A 14,379-nucleotide genomic window follows, 5' to 3' on the forward strand; every position below is an offset into this window, starting at 1 on the left:
TGGATGAATCAATATTCCACAATTCCATACATAAAGCCTTGACACTGCGGCACACTACCATTATATAAGCGCCTATAAAAATGGAATTCAGGTGTGAGGTCGCACACCAACTCCATTTCTGAGATAATCCACTATATGTGCCCATTCACACCACACACTGACCTTCTATAATCTGGATCTATTCCCTCTTTGACCTTGTGCATGTGGACTGAGCTGAGCACTCAACATTTGAGGGGCTACTGAAACTAAGTCAAACCATTAAATACTTATATCTCAAAGTACTGTATGTGTGATGGTGTCTGTGTTTAAAGAAACTGGAGCTTTAAAGGGATGCTTTTGTGGACATGGTTGTGCATTTCTGTTAGTTGTTTGAAAGGATTTGACATATACGATGGAGTTTTGTTCAGGAATGCTATCTCATGCGTATAGCTGCCCTTTAGATTTGAAACTAAAAACTCATCACAGCAAAACGAATAGTTTGACATTTAAGGAAATATGTTTGTTCATTTTCTTGCTGAAAATTAGATGAGATGTTTGATAGCGAACGATTACAAGCAACTTGTACCATCTTCTCTCCTGCAACTCTGTTCTTGAAAAGTCTTGGGACTTTGATAACACGCTGACTTGTTAGAAAGATCATCCAATAATGGATTCAATCCCTGCGAAAACAAATGGTGCCATTCAGCCATTTGTTTTGATCTTAATGTCTTTGACCAAGACTCCTATTTGCTCACTCAGTGGAATTACCCTGCATGGATAAAAGCAGTCACTATAACCAGAGCCAACATTTCTCAACAGTAACAAAGAATGACGTGAAGTTCGCTGACACAAACCCAACGGTCTTCCTGCCTCTCAGTTTTAGCAAACCCTGGAGCAAAGCGCTAAGCTGGTCACTCCACAGCCTTCAGTCACATTGAGAGACACTGAGGGATGACAGCCTGACTAGACAGATGAGGGACGAGGCAAAGGGAGGCAGGCAGAGAATTGGGGGGAGGGATGAAAACACAGTCATTTGCAGTCACATCAAATCACAGTAACAGAGATATTTCTGAGACAATAGACGGATTTGGACTGCTTTCAGCTAGACTGGACTGTTGCATATACTTTCTTTGAAGGCCAAGATTTCTCTTTTGTTTCTCAACATATATCATAGCACACTGATCAGACTACACTGAACTGCAGTTGCCATCTGGCAATTTGAGTGTCTCCAATAAATAGGAGCGCTGAGCCATGACAGTTCCCACAAACACATGGAGAGGAAGTGCAGCCTAAATGTGAAGCCACCGTAACGACCACTTCCCTGCCGACGTTTGAGAGGGCAGACTTTACACATTTGTTATTTTGCTGTGGCTTTCCATACAGGGGAATGTGCATCTGAACTCTTTCAAAAACCCCCTTAAAACTGTGACCAAAACTAAACTGAAAGTATACCAGTTGTTGAAAAGAAAAGCCAAGCTCACTGAAACTGAACAGACAGTGGGAAAGAAATGTAAACAAATACACCTTAACATTTAGTGCAGACCACACATACACACACCATTGCTTATATGACACCTAGCAAACGCTTGAAGTTAGAACTTTACCTTATAGTCTCATAGCATTATTAAAAAAACAGTAATGCAATCTGGCTCTTTAGCTGCTAATTTCTCCACTGTGTTCACCAGCTACCTGCTAACTTTGGCTGTCGTTTGGTGTTGGGCAGGTAGTGTACAGTGAGTTTCTTTAGAGCTGAGAACAGCTACCTGTTGTGGCAGAAAACAACGCTGATGAGAGCCGTGAGAGTGAACCAATTAAGTAAAGTCGCAGGCCAGAAAAAATAAAAAATAATGAATCTCCGTAGAGCTGAAGGGAACTGCCGAGTCGAGTGATACATCTGTGAGCTCATTACTATTAGTGACCCATTTCTCATACAAGTAGTCATGTGATACATTATTAATATAGAAAATATTAACTGATGCAGCTTTAAATTAATGTATAGCTTTTTCTTCTTATACTGTATTGAGTCACAGGCTAGGGCTGGGAGCTGAACACAAAGAGAAGGAATGGAAAATGTAAAGCGCTGCCAGTGGATACCAGACAGATGTATTAGGCACCATGTCATCTGTGTAAACATCTGGAGAGAAGGCTGACCTTGATCAGAAAACTCCAACCTATAATCTTAGACTTTGTATCTCACAATTTGATAACTTGATTGGCTGACTGCTTTATCTCTTGTTCCCCTTATCTCACTTTCTCTCTCCCTCCTGGATAAACCTGCATAAAGCGGCCAGTCTACTATTAAAAAGCCCATTGTAAGGTGAGAAATTAGCCCTACTTCTTTGGAGCAAAGCCTTGACATGGCTTTTTGATCGGGAAGGAAAACAAGATGTACCTTTCCTCACTAATCCGCTTTGATAGATGGGGCGCTATTCATGCATGTTTCATATCTTTTTACAGAGTTAAGTATTATTTACTAAAGCACATTTACGCTGCAGACAATAGATGGATAATGTTGCACTTTTCAGTACCTTGGAAAGTAAGGAGACACATTATATGAGGGATGGGAATAAAGCATTCACTCTCAAGCTAAAGTGAAGCTATGCAGAGTGTTATACAAGGTATATTTTCGGTCAAACAAATACTCAACACCTGGAAATGCAGAGATGAGGTGTGGAGTTTATTGTAAAAAAAGACAATAACTTCTAGTGAGGATGAGGTTATGGCATACTTGTGTTACTTTTGTCTTTTACAGGGAAATGTTACACTCATACGACCACTACATTCTTGTACATGTGGTCAGTAAACAGTTTGACTATTGCTTAATAGCACTTCAGGAGGCTTTTCCCACTTCTCCTGCCCAGGTTTCCTTGTCAAAATTGGAACCAGCAACTATCAAGTCACGAGTTTCAACTGCTTAATTTTAGAGAGGCTCATGACTTAACTGCTGACCTCATCAGAAGCTGGCCGTTTCATTGGCAGTTATTGTAAGTGGAGCTTTCCCTACACTAACACCACTTCTTTGCAATGAAAATACAGAACTGGCAGCCTCTTTGTCTCCAGTATCCCCAAAACCGGATCACACACAGCCACCTAATCAAAACAAACTATCTCACCCTTTTTTTTTTTTTACTTGTACACACACACACACACACACACACACACACACACACACACACACACACACACACACACACACACACACACACACACACACACACACACACACAAAAAGCAGGGCCTTCCCTTTTTGGGTCAGTTATTCTAGCACCATCCGCAGAATCCCCCAGCGCCTGCTTTTCTCTGAGGCTTTGTGAAGTGCTGATGGTCAGCATGCGCCAGGCCATGCCTCTCCCCCATCCCTACCTCTACAACCACCCCACTGGGAGCTATTGTCCTTCATGTTGTTTACCACTGGGATATCGCTGAAATGGCAGGGGTTTTCTAGGGCACAAGGTGACACCTCTGGTTTTAAAAGATTTGGCCACAGTTCATCTGGATATAGTTCTATACTGAATCAGAGAGTGTGTAGTAATGATAGACAAGCAAATGTACAAGTGCATGGCAGGAAAGTGTGGTTCTGAAACTCACACAATGCATTAATAACCAATTTTTTCTTCATCCAGGACGCAAGATTCATAAAAGGCAAGGGAGAGTGTCATCTGAATAAGTGCCTAAATGCTAATTCAAATATAGTTTAGTTTATAACCAGCCAAAAAGTGCTGCAGGGAATTCCAATGCATCTTTAAGCACTCTTAAATCCCTGATATGGATAGCTTGACCCTGATCCCTTTTTCCTAGTCAGGGAAAGTGATCATCCCTCCTTTCTATCTAGAATCTTAAACGCTTTGCTCCAGGCACAATCAGGTAACACAGTGATCCTCTCTTAGAAGGTGAGAAAATGGGAAGGGCAGGATACCTAAGATGGAGGAGGTATCACACCCGCTACCTGATGAAGGACTGATAACACAAACTGCCATGTTTGTCTACTGGAAAAAATTGAATACCTCCTTTAAAAAAAGGTTTAAAAAAAATAACACATTTTATAATATAATTTTCCTATTTTAAACTAGGAATACAAAAATACTAGCATTTGACAAAATGAGGACTATGTAATAGGCAATGAACATTCAATATGATTTATGAACTCAAACTGTAACTTGTGGTTGTGTTAAAGCCTTCAAGATTAAACAATTAGACGAGTGAGGCTCTGAAAATGATAACTGCTCAAAAACAAAGCATTGGACCCATCTCACTCACTCATCAAGAGCCATTACTGATAGCCGCTATTAAAATTCGCTTCATCTGCCTTCCAATTATAGCACTGTGATATTTGGACAATTGCACACACTTTGCCAGGCGTATGGACCAGTTTGTCGGATGCCGTGGGCTTGGGTGTGTATTGAGTGTGTGCCCATGTGCACATGAATGTTTATGCATTTTGGCATTTGTGAATAAGTGTGTGTGTGTGTGTGTGTGTGTGTGTGTGTGTGTGTGTGTGTGTGTGTGTGTGTGTGTGCATGTCTCGCCTTTCTGAGGTCATCTCATCAAAAGCTGTGAGCTCAGCCAGAGAAGAGGGACATGCTGGCTAAATGTGTTTCTCTGTGTGGTTGCAGTTGTGTACATTTGTGCATATATGAAGTAAAATGGCCAAAAAATGAAGGAAAACAAAGATGGATACAAAATATCCTTTAAAATATATCAGATATGTAACAAAAGAAAACAGAGTGGCTCACTCTGACTTGAGCAATAATCAATGCTTTAAATAAAACACACAATTCATTAAAAAAACATAATTTGTGCTCCTCACACACACTGATATATTTTCTCCAAAGCCTTGTATGTAATGACATTTATTGCCTATCCAGTCATTTCCCTCTCTTTCTATGGTTAGTTCCAAGCCCTCCATCCAATTACTGTATTTCTCTCCTCCTCCATTTAGTCATTTAACCAGTTTGGTTATCTCTACCTCTTTTCCCTTGTTAATCTCCAAACCATCAGTATAAAATCTATATCAAGGGAGCCAATGCCAGGAATTAGAACCCTTTGCTCCAATAATGCAGAAAGCACATTCCAAAAATTTTGCATTTGAAAAACAGCAATGTAAAATACAGACAACTTGTAGCTGATGTGTTGAAATAAGCAAAATCAGCCATATAGTCCTTTTAATATACACTGTAATTCTTGTCAGAAGCTAGATGCAAAAGGTTGGTGCCGAGCTATTGAAGATCTCAGGTGTGAAAATGTGTGCTTGAATGAAGCAGGCAAGGACGATGCATGTTATAATAAAAGGACCTAAAATCAATAGTCAGTGTCATTCTAATACAGTGTGGCAATGTGACAGTGGCCATATAAATCCAGCTGAGCTTGTAAACGAGCCAAGTCTCGTTGGTATTCCTGGGTGCTATTAGGTAAAAGGTATTGATGAACAGATAGATGCACATGGCCTTGGTACGTGACTCTGGGCTTTACTATGACGTGAGTTACTGTGGTTGTCTCTGAGAGTGTGCCTGTCTGTAGGTCCTCCAGGGCAAAGACTGTTTTACCTTTATGGTTGAGGTGCCTACATATCTTTTCCATTTTTCTGGGCATGATCCATCGCTTAAGACCTTGTTTGTAGTAGGTTCATTGCACCCTTGTTGTTGCACAGGATGATGATTTTTAAAGTTTTTGTCCCACGGACTGTCAAAACCGGTAACTGGTTTTGTTGTCTGGGGTGCATAAAAGTACACTGTAAATTTTATGGCAATCTGGGCAGTAGTTGCTAGCTAGTGATGAATACTAACACAGACAGATGGTCAGACCGATCAATGGACTGACCGACAACATCATGAGGGTTTGCGGTGCAAATTTGATCTGTTGAGGATAAGGGACAGAGTGTGAAGGGACGAAAGACTGAGGTAGAGCAGGCTGAAATGTTGACAAGAAAGAAAAGGGCATGATGAGAAGCGCAGGAGGTGAGAGTGGGGGGAGGGGACTGATTGACGGTGTTATTGCAGTGCAACAAGCTGGCATGCCCCTTTTTTTCTTCTCCACCCATCTGTTCATCAGGATTACTCATAGAGAGGGATGGATAGGAGGAAAGAGGGAACTGTAGGAGGGCAAAGACTGGAAAAAGGAGAAGAGATCTATCATCAAAACCTACAATAACTGAATTCAAATATTCTTCTTCCATGACAATAAAATAAACTGCTGGGATAAGGACTCATTGTTAAAATTATGGATCAGTGCAATATAGTGAAGTGCTCTCATGTTGCTATTCAAGTAACAATGGTAGTAATGGGAGGTGGAAATATTGTAGTGGTGTGTTATGTAATACTATGCTGCAGCACCTGCTCGCTTGCTCTACTTACTAAGACATTGCTCCCTACTGACAAATGTTTTATGGGTTTTTGAAAAGATAGATGCAGTATGCTGTGTACTCTTGGCCTCTTATCTGTGAACATTAATAAATCTTTACATTAGTTGCCGCTCAGTATTCAAATGGAAATACTGTCTAAACCTATAGTAGTATGGTTTACAGCAATGCAAAAGTCCTTGTGTATAAATCTCTGCATCTCAAAATATATTTAGGGTATGTCTTTTCCTTTGTTACTCTCTTCTAGGTTCTCTAACGTTTGTGCGTATAAAAGCGATCGATATTTTTAGACTTCTGGAAAATTACCGTCATTTTTATCTGGATGTGCATAAAATACGATATTTTTCATTAATTGTTCATCTGAGTGTATTAAATGGCATCTGTTTCCCTCCTCTCCCTGTTCCCGTGTGGTGTGTATGTGCATAGGATTGTGTGTTCTGCAGCAGGTGATGCCAGGGCATGTGGCTCCAGTTTTTCCAGTCATATTCAGATACAGTTCTCTGTCCAAACACATGCTGGGTCACTATGTTGCTCTCTCACCTTTATGGGTGTGGCCCAATTGTTATTTTCACAGTTTTTTTTTTAAATGTATGCTTAAGAATTTTGGTATTACATAAACTACATAACCTTTAGTAGAACATTGGCTAAACTACGGATTAATCCTGAGTTCTCCCACTAACAAACCTCAAACTTTAAACCTCATGTCATGTCCCAGCTTCTAGCTTGTAAATCACTCCACATCTACTCACTACTACTATCTCACTTTACTTGTCTCTGAGTTATTTTTCTGTATCAGGCAATTCCACATAGAAACTAAAAGAACCCAACCTTAAACAAAATAACACTTAACGCAGCCGCACGGAGGTTGCAACAATCCTTATGCAACTACCTTGGTTCGATGACTTACTACCTGGTGAGTATACTTGCTGCAGATACCAAGAGGTCACAGCCAATACTGCAAAGGGTATAAATCAGCTGTGAGTCACACCTCAACACTGAGCACTTTTCATCCATGCTAACTGACCTTTCTTCTTTGAAGTACAAGCTTTTCTTTGGTTTGAAAAGCTTATAAAATTCACAAAAGGGCCTTTCAAGTGCCGTTTGAAACAAAAGGATATTTGTAGTTCTGTCAGAAACAGATCTAATAAAGACCATTTAGTCCATAACTGAGTCCAAACAGAGTGTAGGGTCTGTCCATAGAGCACATAGATGACTGAGACATTGCATACACAAAATGCACAAGACCAGATATGCCATCACCAAAAATTGTTATTATATAGAACAAGTTATTGTTGTCATTGATTGACCACCTGTGTGGATTCAGCAACATTACAGCATTGCTCCTAGCAACATCACAAGACATCAGGGGTTACCAACAGTGAAATAATGGTTGAAATAGTAAAGCACACAAAGTAGATTCATTAGCAACCTTTGACTTACCTGTGAGGATTTAACTTCAGCCACTGTCTGTCTTCAGAGGGTTGTTCAAACCTGCATCAGTGAGAAAAACATTAGCCATTAGTAGGGCTGTTTTTCAGCCAAAGTTAAAAAATCCCTTGCCGCTGGACTAACCAGTTCTGATACTCATGCTACTATTAAGGGTTAGGAAAGCGATAGTGAAGTGAAAGTGTTCACTAGAAAGAATAATCTAATACTGAAAACTATATAATATGGATAAGATAATATTACTGCTTTGTCTCCTATAATATTACAGAGCAATGATGTTTCTATTATAACTCATGTGGCAATAGTCAAAGGCCTGCAAAGCTTACATTTATGCAAACTTGGATAAGTGGCCACCCATTAATTAATCAGCATCAGGTAGGATAAAGGGACATGGAAAAGCAGATAAATGACACATTCGCTTGAAATGACTGGTGTTGTAAAGGTGAATTATTTTAACGGTGCTATATTTAAGTTTTTGCTATCGCTACATAGCCAACATTAGCATTAACAGTTGTTTAGTTACTAGTCTACAGTCCTGGTTGAAAATATCGGCACCCCTGAATTTTAAGTAAAGAATTTGGAATATCTTTAGAGATAAATGCAAACTAACCAATTCTGTATCATTTAGAGTATTTATTAAAATGTCCAAAGTTACTGAACTACGAGAAAAAAAAATGCTTTCATATTGTGAAATAAAAAATACAGACATAAAATGTACGCTTCACACAATTTTTGGCCACCTTGTGATAAATTTAATGTAACAAAATAAAAAACAAGTAAGACTCACCTGTGCTTATTTTTTCAGTGTTCAGATGACCTGAATCAACCAATGAATGATGATTTTACTGCACATAAAGGGGCTGTTTGTTTCCAGTCTCTTTTTCACAATGGCGAGGACAAGCAAGCTGTCTGAGAGCATCAGAAATGCTATTATCAGAAAACATAACAATTCCGAAGGCTACAAGGCAATCGCCAAAAATCTTGAAATCCCTTTTACAACAGTTCGTAATGTTATCAAGAAGCTTCACAGTCATAAAACTGTTAAGACGCTTCCAGGATGTGGCGCTAAAAAGAAACTCAATGAGAAAAGTCTGGTAATGTTGATGTGAATTGTGGAAAAAACACCACATAAGACATCTAAAGAGCTTCAGGCTGACCTGGAGCAATCTGGAGTGGTGGTTTCAGCGCGTACCATACACCACACACTAAACCAAGTAGGACTCTATGGGCAAAGGCCATGGGGGACACCACTACTGAAAGAGAGGCACAAAAAGGTAGGACTAATGTTTATAAAAACTTTCATATATGAGCCAAAGTCTTTCTGGGATAGTTTTCTATGAACAGATGAAACTGATGTAGAGCTCTTTGGGAATGCAGAGCATCAGTTTGTACTGTTTGATACTGAAGGCACTGAATGTATCAAAGGAATGATGAAAGGAGAAGATTACCAGGCATTTTAGAGCGAAATGTGTCACCCAGTGTCAGAAAACTAGGTTTGAAGCAAAGGTCTTTGGTCTTTCAGCAGGATAACGACTCAAAGCACACATCCAGCAGCACAAAAGAATGGTTTTAAACTGGCCAGCAATGAGTCCTGACTCAAATGCAATTGAAAACCTTTGGAGAGAGCTGAAATCTTCCATTGTAAAAAGGACTCCTGCAAACTTAAAATAGCTTGAATTACATAGCAATGAAAGAGTAGCAGGCTCTACGAGCAGACAGGTGCAAGAAGCTTCTAGATGGCTACAAGAAACGTTTAGAGGCTCTCATTGTTGCCAAAGGTTCTGCAACCAAATCTTAGTGAAGGGTACCAATAATTGTGTCCGGGGTACATTTTGTGTTTGTATTATTTAACTATTATGTAATTTTTGGGGTTTTTTTTAATTCTCTTTTATTCAGTAACCTTGGACAATTTAGTAAAAATATTTTGATTATATCAAATTGGTTAATTTACTTTTATTTCTGAAGATATTCTAAATTCTGTATTTAAAATTAAGGGATGCCAATAATTTCAACCAGGACTGTAGAAGAAACGAGTTCAGCATCAAACCCTATTTTGTTTACTCACCGAGAGCTGTCTCCAGAGGTGGAAAGCAGCGCCAATGTTAACTCCTGTTTTGTTTGTGTTTTTAATCACTTGTTTTATTCTACTGAAGTCAGCATGCTAACCACCTAGCCCAGTCCTGTCTCGTAATACCACTTTGCAAGTCACTGTAATGTCCGTTCTGCACTCAGTCCATCAGGAAAGGGTGATAAAGTAGTGCTGCCCAGAGGGCGTATTCTTACCTCTCATCTTGTAAACGAAATAATGGCTGAAGATCTTAGTAAGTTATGTTGATGCTAAAGTTGGCTATGTAGCGATAGCATAAACTTATATATAGCACCTTTAAACTGTTAACAGAAAACTGAAGTCCTTGGTTGACAAAAATAACAAGATTAAAGAACATGTATCCTGTATTTTGGAAATCAGCAATTGTCATGGAAGCAGCTTAATGTAGTTAACAAAATATAATTGGCAAAGAGACATAGTCAGTCCTCAAAGCCAAAAGACTTTCATCATATCAAACCAGCGTCACACGTGCTGCAGCATGAATACATGGGCACATCTTTGTAACTCTCCAGGGAATACCCTGTAAATTATTGTGTCTTGCTGAACACAAGGCCTTCAATCAATAACCAAGATGTCTCTGGTCACTTTTATTACTTTTAACTCCAGCAGGGGAAGCACAAATGAAAGGTTAACCACCAACACACACACACACACACACACAAACACACACACACAAGGTGCCTCGATCACACCAGACCCAAATCCCCCACCCCTGCAAACAGGCTTTCGTCCGTGTCGGCGAATGCATTATCATTATCTCCAGAGAGACTCTCCATTCATCTCACATTAAAATAACAAATTTGAAGGACAAAGAGCGTCGGCCCATTTAGACGTGAAGCCATTAAAACTGTAGTTAGCTGAGAAGAGAAAGACTGTGGATCGTGTGCGTAGCCATTAATAAGCTGAGGTCGAGCTGTTTGAGCTCACTGTATAATGTAAAGTGTGAGAGAGGGGTCTTTCCATTGAACTGCCCGCAGTGACGTGGGAGAGTAGCGACTGTCACAGAGGGAGAGAGATTGGTGGGATGCCAGCCCAACCCCAAGCTGTGCCCCATTACCATGGAAACACAATGATGTAGAAAGATAGAGGCAAAGAAAGAAGGGAAGACTTATTTGCTAAATTTACCTGAACTGAATAAAACTGAAATTAAGTGTAATGATTGAATGATTTGAAATGTATCCAGCTGAATTGAATGAATGTGAACTGATGAACTGATCTCATCTGAACTGAAAGAAACTGAACTGAGAACGGAGAGGGCATACACAGATGAGGGAAGGGGGGCGTATTAATGAACGGAGAAGGGAAGGCACTGAGACATCAGGGAACTCAAGCAGGAGAGGCAGAGCAATGATGACAGGAGAAAGAGTGTGTGTGTGAGTAAGAGAGAACACATGAAAAAATGAAGGGCGAGCGGGCATCAGAAAAACATGCATTATTAACTGGCAAATCTAAAAGCAGTTCATCATCAGAGCACAAGAGAGGGGGCTAGAGAGAGATACAGAGACAGAGTAGAGAAAGAGAGAGAAGAGTAGAGCTGGGAAGTAGCAGAAGAGAAAAGCTAGCAGAGGTGACCCCAAGCGCCAGCACATTCCCATGGAGAAAAAATAAAGAGAAAGACATGGATACCATACAACAACAAAGAATTCTATTTCTTTTAAAAGGAATAGTTTAGCATTTTTGTCAACATGCTTATTTGTTTATTTGCAAGAGTTTGATGATGAGATTGTTACCACTCTACAAGCCAAGAGAGTGTTATTTTACCTTAAAAATTAAAATTTGCTGTTGTATGGGTGGTTATGTGCCAGACTATTCTAAGCTAATCTTAATAGTTGACAGGCACGAAAGTGGTATCAATTCTTTCATCACATTCAGAGCAGGAAAGCGAATAAGCATCTTCCAAAATATCCAAAAGAAAATCTAGTAATTGTACTTTAAAATATTGTTATGTTGACTTTAACCAAATGGCGCCACTGAAATTATCTGGCCTCATTTTAGTCTCCCGAATATGGTCTCCCCTAAAATCCATTCAAACAGTAATAGTCAATCTTCTCTACCAAATATGATATGTGGTTGAAAATCAGCATTGAAAATGATGTCGGAATATCACCAATTGATGTGAGTTTTCACACATCAACTGCAAAACATGGAAGCCACAACATCTTTGCCCAAATGGCAGGTGCATTGGTCAAAAGAAGGTGAACAGTATCGACATTCGTGACGTCATATGAAACATTATGTAACGCGAATGTGTGGTAGCCTGCTGTTTATCTGAATCAGCCATTGCAACAGTTGGAAAGCCCACCAGCTAGCCAAGTGTTAAACTACTGGGCTACTGGGCTCTGTTTTTTACAATGGCACTGGCACTATTTGAACAGGACTGGAGTGACCTGACAAGCACTGTATTTCACAGACTCCCACAGTATACTGGATATTATTGGATAAGATAAAGGAGTGAAGCAATTAATGTTCCAAAAATATGTCTGATTTGTTCATAGCTTCGGTAAAACACTATAAAATCTCTAAAACAACATTGTGAATGTGGAATGTAAGCTTTGTGAATATTCTCTGGATATAAAGACTTCTGCTTCCGTAGATGTCCTGATGCCAACTACGGTGTGATCACTACACCATCTAGCCGAAACATTAAAACCGGTAACTGGATTTAATGTTGTGGCTGATTGGTGTATGTCTGATTACTAAAGCTGTATGTCCCAAAGCCTGGTGCAATCCCACGTTGATTTACTATCTAGCTCCTGTTTCAATTAGCTACGCAAGTTTATGGATCCACTGGGACCCAGTACACTGCATGTGCCTGGATGTCTCAGTGTATTTGTGTGGTAGAGAGAGAGGAGGGGGTGGGGGGGATTTGCAGACTATGATAGAATAACTGACCCCAGGCATGAATAGAAATGTGGGTGCATGTGTGGGTCTGTGTGTGTCATAATCCCTTAGGCTGAGGGGCCTCAGCAATCAGCAAAAGTAGCAGCTGCATGAAAAACACGCTTAACTGGCCCCCACACACACTTCTATCTTCATCTGATTCCTACACAATATTACGACACACACATACATATACACACACATACTGGCAAATTAAAACAACCCCCTATGTTAGCTCCCCGCTAGTGGGTTAATACACATCCTCATAAACCATCAGACATCACTTTGACTATGGGGTGAAAAGGCCACTAGAGACCTAAATGTGATTTCAAGTCACTTGATATCCATGTTCAGAACAGAAAAAAATACCTCAAAGTCATTATCAAATATTGAATCCTGAACTTTAGTAGCAGAAGTAGCAGATGCAGTATCTAGTTTTGGTACATGAAAGCAATGTACTTCTACTGTCATCCTACAACCTTAGGGGTGTACCTTTCAGTTTTGGAACACAGTGTGGCCAAAGCTACAGTGTCAAGTCTCAAGATTTAACTGACTTTCATATTAATGGATGTCTAGCGAAAATTTGACGACTGTTAGACTTTTCCTTTTTATAGCTGCAATATCATAGTTGGTGTATTGTAAAACTACACACCATTATACGCAATGAGAATTTCTGCCGTCTACTGTAGCCTTGATGTTCTAACTACCATCATTAATCGAAGTGGCTTTTAAACAGTTGTGTTTTCCAGCTGGAGCACTGCACTTCTTCATAATAATTAGTGGGTGCTAGCTGTCATCTAAATGGCTCTGTCCTCATTTCTCTGCCCATTCTCTCCCACTCACAACAGAGGAAATAGTCTAAGATAGTCCATTTTGCTCAGAGCACAGTGTCTAGATTGCCATGAATAAAGTTTGACTTTGTCACTTTTGAGTTTGATTTCCAGACACCGTTTGTCCTGGAGCTGGGCAGTGCAAACAGCAGAATACACAACACAAAAGCAACACTTATGCACAACGTTTCTTTAAATAAATGTAGGATATCGGCAACACATCGACAAAGCACACAACTAGCTTGTGCCCTTAAAAGTTGTTTGACAGAGTAGAAACGTATAGATTTTTCAGTGTTATAATGCCAAGCACTACAGTGTAAAATATGCTCCAACAAGATGTGTCTCCACAGTGGCCTGGCTATCATAAATGGAGTCAGGGAAAACTGTCTGTAGGAGCCTGAAGGGTGTTTGTTCATCAAGTATCAGACATACCATCTGTGTGTGAAGAGACTTTGGTGCAGGCCTTAGTTATTTATCACTCTGTGTGTGTGTGTGTGTGTGTGTGTGTGTATGTGTGTTTGTTTTCTGTGGCCATGTACATCTGTCTACATTTTCCTATAGTCACAGAAAAAAACAAATGATCTGATTAAGATGGTCGCCAGGCTGGGTTAAGTGCACCGTGTCATTGTCTCATTTAGATACAATGTTCCACTGCCATTACAAAAGGCCTTGGTAGGTAGAAATTAAAAACAGTTTTTGTATTTCCCAGTAGACAAATAAGATATTAAAAAGTGACTACGGACAATTTTTGCACACAATGAGACAATAACAGAGTCATATTT

This window comes from Xiphias gladius, chromosome 2 (genome assembly GCF_016859285.1).
Source record: "Xiphias gladius isolate SHS-SW01 ecotype Sanya breed wild chromosome 2, ASM1685928v1, whole genome shotgun sequence".
In the NCBI taxonomy this organism is placed as follows: Eukaryota; Metazoa; Chordata; class Actinopteri; order Istiophoriformes; family Xiphiidae; genus Xiphias; species Xiphias gladius.